This window comes from Tyto alba, unplaced genomic scaffold, assembly GCF_018691265.1.
Source record: "Tyto alba isolate M040663 unplaced genomic scaffold, T.alba_DEE_v4.0 Super-Scaffold_38, whole genome shotgun sequence".
Taxonomy (NCBI): Eukaryota; Metazoa; Chordata; class Aves; order Strigiformes; family Tytonidae; genus Tyto; species Tyto alba.
The window spans coordinates 19,731,463-19,737,865 of NW_024881313.1; the positions used below are offsets into that span (position 1 = coordinate 19,731,463).

General features: G+C 41.7%; 1 long non-coding RNA gene across 2 annotated transcripts in view; it reads right to left on the minus strand.

Annotated features, from left to right (window-relative positions):
• LOC116961232 overlaps positions 1–5,496 on the minus strand; it is a 36,501-nt gene extending 31,005 nt beyond the window's left edge. For both annotated transcript variants that reach the window (XR_004406888.2, XR_004406889.2), the window contains exon 1: positions 5,281–5,496. This is a non-coding gene — a long non-coding RNA (uncharacterized LOC116961232). The remainder of the gene's footprint in view (positions 1–5,280) is intronic.
• Between the last annotated feature and the right edge of the window lie 907 nt (positions 5,497–6,403).

Below are 6,403 nucleotides of genomic sequence, written 5' to 3' on the forward strand. Positions count from 1 at the left end.
AAAGATGACGACATGCTGATCTCTTTTAAAGATAAAAGAGTATCTGGAATGAGTGGAATAGGTTTCTGCACCAGGATATCTGTCCTGTGCCTGAGCAACTTAAGAACCACTTGTATTATCTCTATTATTTACCTTTTCCCTAGATATCTAGTAAACAATAAAGGCTGATAAGTAAAAATGTTATTGATCGCTTAGAATGTAAGTACCCTCTTCCTTTAGGAATACTTCAGCTGTTTTATCAAGGGCTATCTTAGAACATGAGGTACCCCTGCTAACATGTTTCCTCCCGAGCTTTCAATTTTTCCCCTGCACTCCTCGGCTGGGTAGACACACATTATTCGACACCTTTGGATAAGTTTGTAAAGAAGTTTCACCAATCACAGATATACAAAGATGTCTAAAGACTGTAATGACTTCTCCCTATCTGGTGTGTCTGTATGACATCACTTAACCACACGATCTGGTAAAATAACCCCAAACCAAGAAACAAAAACCCTACAGGTTGTTAAAATAGAGTTGCTATTTAAGTAAACCAAAAGTAAATTTTACAAGTAATGTCCTTTGAACGCTTTGTAAAGCCCAGAGATAAAAAGAAATTCCTTACATTACTACAATAATTTCTGTAATACCAACTCCTGTGATAAAGAACCAGTCACTGCTATTTTCAGAAAGAAACTGGAAAAGGCTGAGAGAACATTGCACAAAACTGTGCAAACGGGATAAACATCACCTGCTTTCCATGGAGATGACTGGAGATAAAATTGTTTCCTGGTACGTGCTACAGAAATCCAGGAATATATAGTTATGCTTCCCTACTGGATGAGTAAATAGCGCAAGTGCATTTCCTGTTCTATACTTACAAACAGTATAGGCTGCTGGATCCTACTGCATATATGCCCAGTTTAGTGGATCTGAAAAATTAAAATTACCTTTCCCAAAAGAAAAACGAAACATACAATAGAAGAGACTAAAATTTTAAAAGTTATTTATAAGTTAACTGTAAAAATTGGGGGCTCATAACAGGGGTATTCTGGTGACCAGATTCAGCACAGGTTAGGAGCTCCAGAGGAGGAGCCTGGCTGGTATCACACCCAGTGGGAAGTACACAGAGCTCAATAGTCAGGCTGGTCTACATGCCAGATATCTCTGTTATCATATGAAAATCTTTCAATATAGAGACATTTTTATGCACAGATATTTTGTAGTTAGACTGAACACCATGCCTGAACAAGAAATGGACAGGATCACAGGCTAGGCATAAGGTATGCTGCTGATGCTCCTGCAAGGTACTGAAACACTGCAAGCTTCACACTTGGACAAAGTATAAAGACAGAATCCAGGCGTTAAATTACTTAATACAATAAACTTGTAATCTTCACATTTCTACAAATAACCCTACTGGATCTTAATATTAAGATAAACAACTTTTGTGGAAATGGTTTCAGGCTAGTTTCAACAGTCACAAGAAGAAAAATTCTGGACACATGTTCACATAATATTTTCCTTATTTTTCATCAGAATCTTTTGCAATGACAACATAATCTCTTTCATACACAGGCTTAGCTAAAACACCTGAAGGGGACTGAATTAATCTTACATAATGCCGATATGTAAAATGTAAACATATCTAGCTAAACTTCTCACCCAAGGTTCTCACTGTGGTCAGTACAGAGAAATGGATATATTAGGGTGCAATTACTTGATCTAGTCTAGAGTCTGATGAGAACCTCTAGACTCTCACTGACACAGAGGAAGCCTAAACTAATTATCTCCCAGTAACTGAGTTCTGCAGAATCCAATTCTTAATTTATATTTAATGCAATCTGGCACAGCACACACTAATAGTTTTTTGTTGATTACATTTATTGTCAATAGCTTCAGGCTATTTCAGAAAACAGCTACCAAAACCAGTCCCAATAGATTTTGGGGTTTTATTCTGCTTTGAAACCATTACTTTTGGAAACAAAACTCATGTTAAATTAAAAAATTTCTGTTGGTTTTATTTTTCATAATAATTTCGAATGGAATGGAAAGTGAGCAGGTAGCATTTCTTAAGAAAATGTTCAGAACACTGACAGCAGTTCCTATGAAAGCAGAAATCATTGACCCTAACTACAGAGGAACTACATCTAAAATAAATTCTGAAGGCAACCATCTGCCTTGGTACACTCATGAACACATTCCAACCCAGTGCCAGAATGGGTGAGAAATCAGTGAAGTGTGTCTGCTTATAGTCCTGATACAATCTCTGTATTTAAAGTATGCCCAATTCTGTTTCTCTGAGGAGCAGCTGATGTATACAGTACACCAGTGAATCCTTGAAAAGATTAAGTTGTGCTGAGCATCAAAAATGAGGGCTCTGCCATTTCTATCTCCATCACGGATGCATATAGCTGAGGAAGAAAAACTGAGCATATAAGTCCTGCTCAGTCTTATACCAAGTGCTGCTGCTAAAAGTTCCCTCTCCTTTTCTGTGTAGACTGCCATAAAACAACTGTATCCACTTCGCCTACATTCTGTTTATATTTCTCCCATCCATTTCCTACTAACTTCAAGATCTTAATGCTAAACTAGAATAGAACAATGGTATTTTTGGCCATCAGGCTGACAATCTCTGTTTACTAAGAATTTTTCAATTTTTAGTTCAGCTAAATCTGGACAGAATTTATATTTAATTTCTGTAAGTCCCATTTCTGTTTACAGTATCATAGCTTTAGTCATTGATAAATCTTAAATATCACTTCATTACCAGTGCACATTAGGATCTTGTATATCTCAGCCACTACACCCAACACGGTCCTCATATGATATATAAAACATTCCTGAATTACGTGGCATTATTTCCCTAATTGTTTAAAATGATGTCACATTCCACTGGTAAAAAAGTGATTAGAAACGGGTCATTACTTGAACTGGATTAATAAATAATTTTCAGATGAGCTTATTTTGCATCCTATTACATTCTCCTCCTTTTTCTCCTGCTCTTTGACCTTATTCTCCTGCTCTTTGACCTTATTCTCCTGCATCTTTGGGTTTCATTTTGCCCTTTATACATGTCCTATATAGGAGATTGTTGCAAGAGTTTGGCGGAGACTTTTGAAGGCTGTGCATTTCACAGACAAACCTCCTAATGTAACAAGGTGCCCTCCAGCTGCTCACTAAGTTTGATTCTTGCTGTGCAACTGGAACTGGCTATTCAGACCACCAAACCTCTGATAATCTGGTTTGCCAACACTTGTGCAGTATCATTTTCTCCTGGCACTGATCCCAATAAAAAATTGTTTTCTTTCTCTGCTCTTCCAGATACTTGTAAATTGTGGAAGTCACTCGGTTGCTGTCTGAGGCAGATACTATCTATGTAAATATAGCTGAACAAGGAAAGTGAGAGAGACCAAAATGGTAAGTATCCAGCAAAATCCAGTAAACTGGAGAATACATTTATTTTCCCTAATCAAGGGACATAAGTGCCATTTTTATAAGCTTTATCTCAACAAATATTTTTTTAAAATATTGTCAGAGGAACACGGAGTACTCAGTTCTCACCCTCCAAAATACATCTGAATTAACTTTTAACAGCTAACTGCTTCCAGTTACAGGCAGAGGTAAGAACCACCGGTATGTAGGTTATTGCCTCTCTCCTTAAGAATGGACTAGATTATACCATTTCAGTCGGAAGGGACCTACAACTATCATCTAGTGCAACTGCCTAATGAATTCAGGGCTGACCAAGTTAAAGCATGTTGTTAAGGGCATTGTCCAAATGCCTCTTAAACACTGACAGGCTTAGGGCATCGACCACCTCTCTAGGAAGCCCTACTCAGTGTTTGACCACCCTCTTGGTAAAGAAATGCTTCTTAATGTCTAGCCTAAACCTCCCCTGGTGCAGCTTTGAACCATTCTCTTAAGAAGAACTCTTTCCCAAATAATTTTCTTTATCTGTTGTGATTTTAGTATTAAGTTCCAGATTTGAATGTTAGGAGATCAAAGTATTACATCACAGTTTTTCAGTGGAGGCCATATCAAGAGATTGTATCAATGAGAGTGGAATGGTTATCACAGTTACCTAACTGGTTATATATCTGTAGGATTCTCTAGAGAAAATTAAATTTCCCAAGACTACCTACCTACTATATACAGGTTTGGAAGAGACATACAGGAAGATATTTAAATGTAAATTATTGATGTAATAATCTCAGCACCTTTGTAAAATACTTAATATTTTACAAGGTTTTATGGTTGAGAAAGTTTATTTGAACTAAAACAAATGATAGTTTTATGTTTATCAGCGCTCAAGCACAATGAAACAAAGATTTTTTTTCCAAACTGAACATTAGTTTTCTCCAGTGGGTTTCAGCGGTTCCAAGCTGTTCCTAACTTCATAATTCTTTGTTCATATATCCAGAGGAAATTGTTCAACTTCCTGATTTGATCCCTTCTTTAATAAAAGCAGAACTTGCATGATATACATTATTCTGAACTTTGGCTGAGTCAAGTTCTGAGTATTTTTGCAGAAGATGCAAAATGGAGAAATGTTTGTCCTACAAGATAACACAGACACTGAGTTGACAAGTCTGCAGTGGCATCCCAGTGCTCCATAAGCCAGGGACTGAGGACAGGGCTTCATCAAAGACCAGCCATGGCTGACAAGTAAGCATTTATTTCTACCTCTTGGAACCGCAAAGCAACTGCAGGCCTTGGGGAAGGGTCCTCTCCATCCTGGGCCACTTCCTAGATGTCCCCCATGACTCTGGCCAGCAGGCTGAGGAATGATCATTGGAGTGTATCTTCAGCACAGTAGAAGAGCCCAGATTTGGTGTGTGCCTTGAAGAATGGCACAGGCTGCCCTGAGAGGTTGTGGAGTCTCCAGGCTTGGAGACATTCATAGCCTTGCTTGGTGCCAGGGGCTGTACCAGGTGCTTTTCCTTCCAACCTCAACCCTGCAGTGACTCCGTGACTTGGCCATCCTCCCTACCACACAGGCAGCCACACTGGTGTGACATGGTGAGTGAAGCCTCACACAGCAACGGTGCCCCAAAGCGCAGAGAGACTTCCTAAATCCCTCCTCTGCCCTGCACTCCTCTCCATCGCGCACAGCCTCCTGTCGCCCAGCACTTTGTCAGTGTGCAGCCCCGGGCCCAGGCACACAGCCCTCCCCAATGCCGGGGAGCACAGTGTCCCAGCCTGGGGGGCTGCAAGGGCCTGCCCCCCTCCCACCCCTCCCTCGCTCTCTCTTGCCCCCCCACTCGCACAGCCAGCACAGTCCCCACCGCCCTAGCGCACCGGCGGCGAGCGGAGAAGCCTCCCCTTCCTCCTCCATGAGGGCCGCTGGAGCCAGTCAGCCTCACTGCGGCTGGGGGGCTCTCCTCTTCCACGGGTCGGGGGTGGAGGGCGGATGAGGGCGATGAGAGCAGAACAACGGTTAAGACGGACCGAGCTGGGCCGCAGTTCCCTGCGCGCGGCCGCCGGCGGCAGCTTCGCTCCCGAGATGGCGGCCGGGGCGAGCAGCGCCGCCTTCCGCGGAGGGCGGCGGCGTCATCGAGCGAGCGAACGAGCGGCGGGGTGCGGGCGGGCAGCCGGGCCAGGGCCGGTCCTGCTCCGGGTTGGTTTTGTTTGAAATGGGCCGAGCGTTGGCAGCAGCACTGGACCATCGGTGACATGACAGGAGACCTTTTGCTCAGCAGGGCAAAGAGGCGCCGTGTGAATTACCTCAGCTGGAGTTGTTCAGGACGTACCTGCAGAGGAAAGCGGGCTGTGCTCTCCTGTGAGGGAGGGACTGCCAACCCGGCAGGAGCAGGGCTTCCCCCAAACAAAATAGGGGAGACCCTGAGAGGCAGAACGCGGAGGCAAACAGATAAACTGCGGTGGAGATGTGAGAGAAGTGATTCGGATTTCATGATTAATTTTTTAGATGATGAATGAAATTATGTCCTGGTCTTCTCTATCCAGCTAGAATTGTCTCTTTTCCTAGTCTAATGTGGTATTTACTTTTTTTTTTTTTTTTTTTTTTTTTTTTTTTTCATCTAGTTCATATGTTTGACTTGTAAGTAAGTGAAGCAGAAGTAATAAATTGCTGATCATTTTATTCTGTTTCTCTTTTGTTTCTTTTTTATGTTTTTTCTTTTCCCAAGTCTTGTGGGGCCATCACTTTAATGTCCCAGGTAGGCATTTGTCAATATATACGCTATTAGAGTCTGTTTGTAAAGTATTGGCAACTGAGGACATGTGGGTAATTCGCTGTGGTTGTGGTAATCAGTTCATTATGTGACAAATCAAAAACTGTGTGCCTTAGCGTCACCCTCACTAATAAAGGGATAATAATGTGTGTTTTTCTAGCAGAAGCTTTCTCAAGACGAGTTAATTGCTTTTAAATCTGAAAACAGAAATCTACAAAAATGAAAAGAAC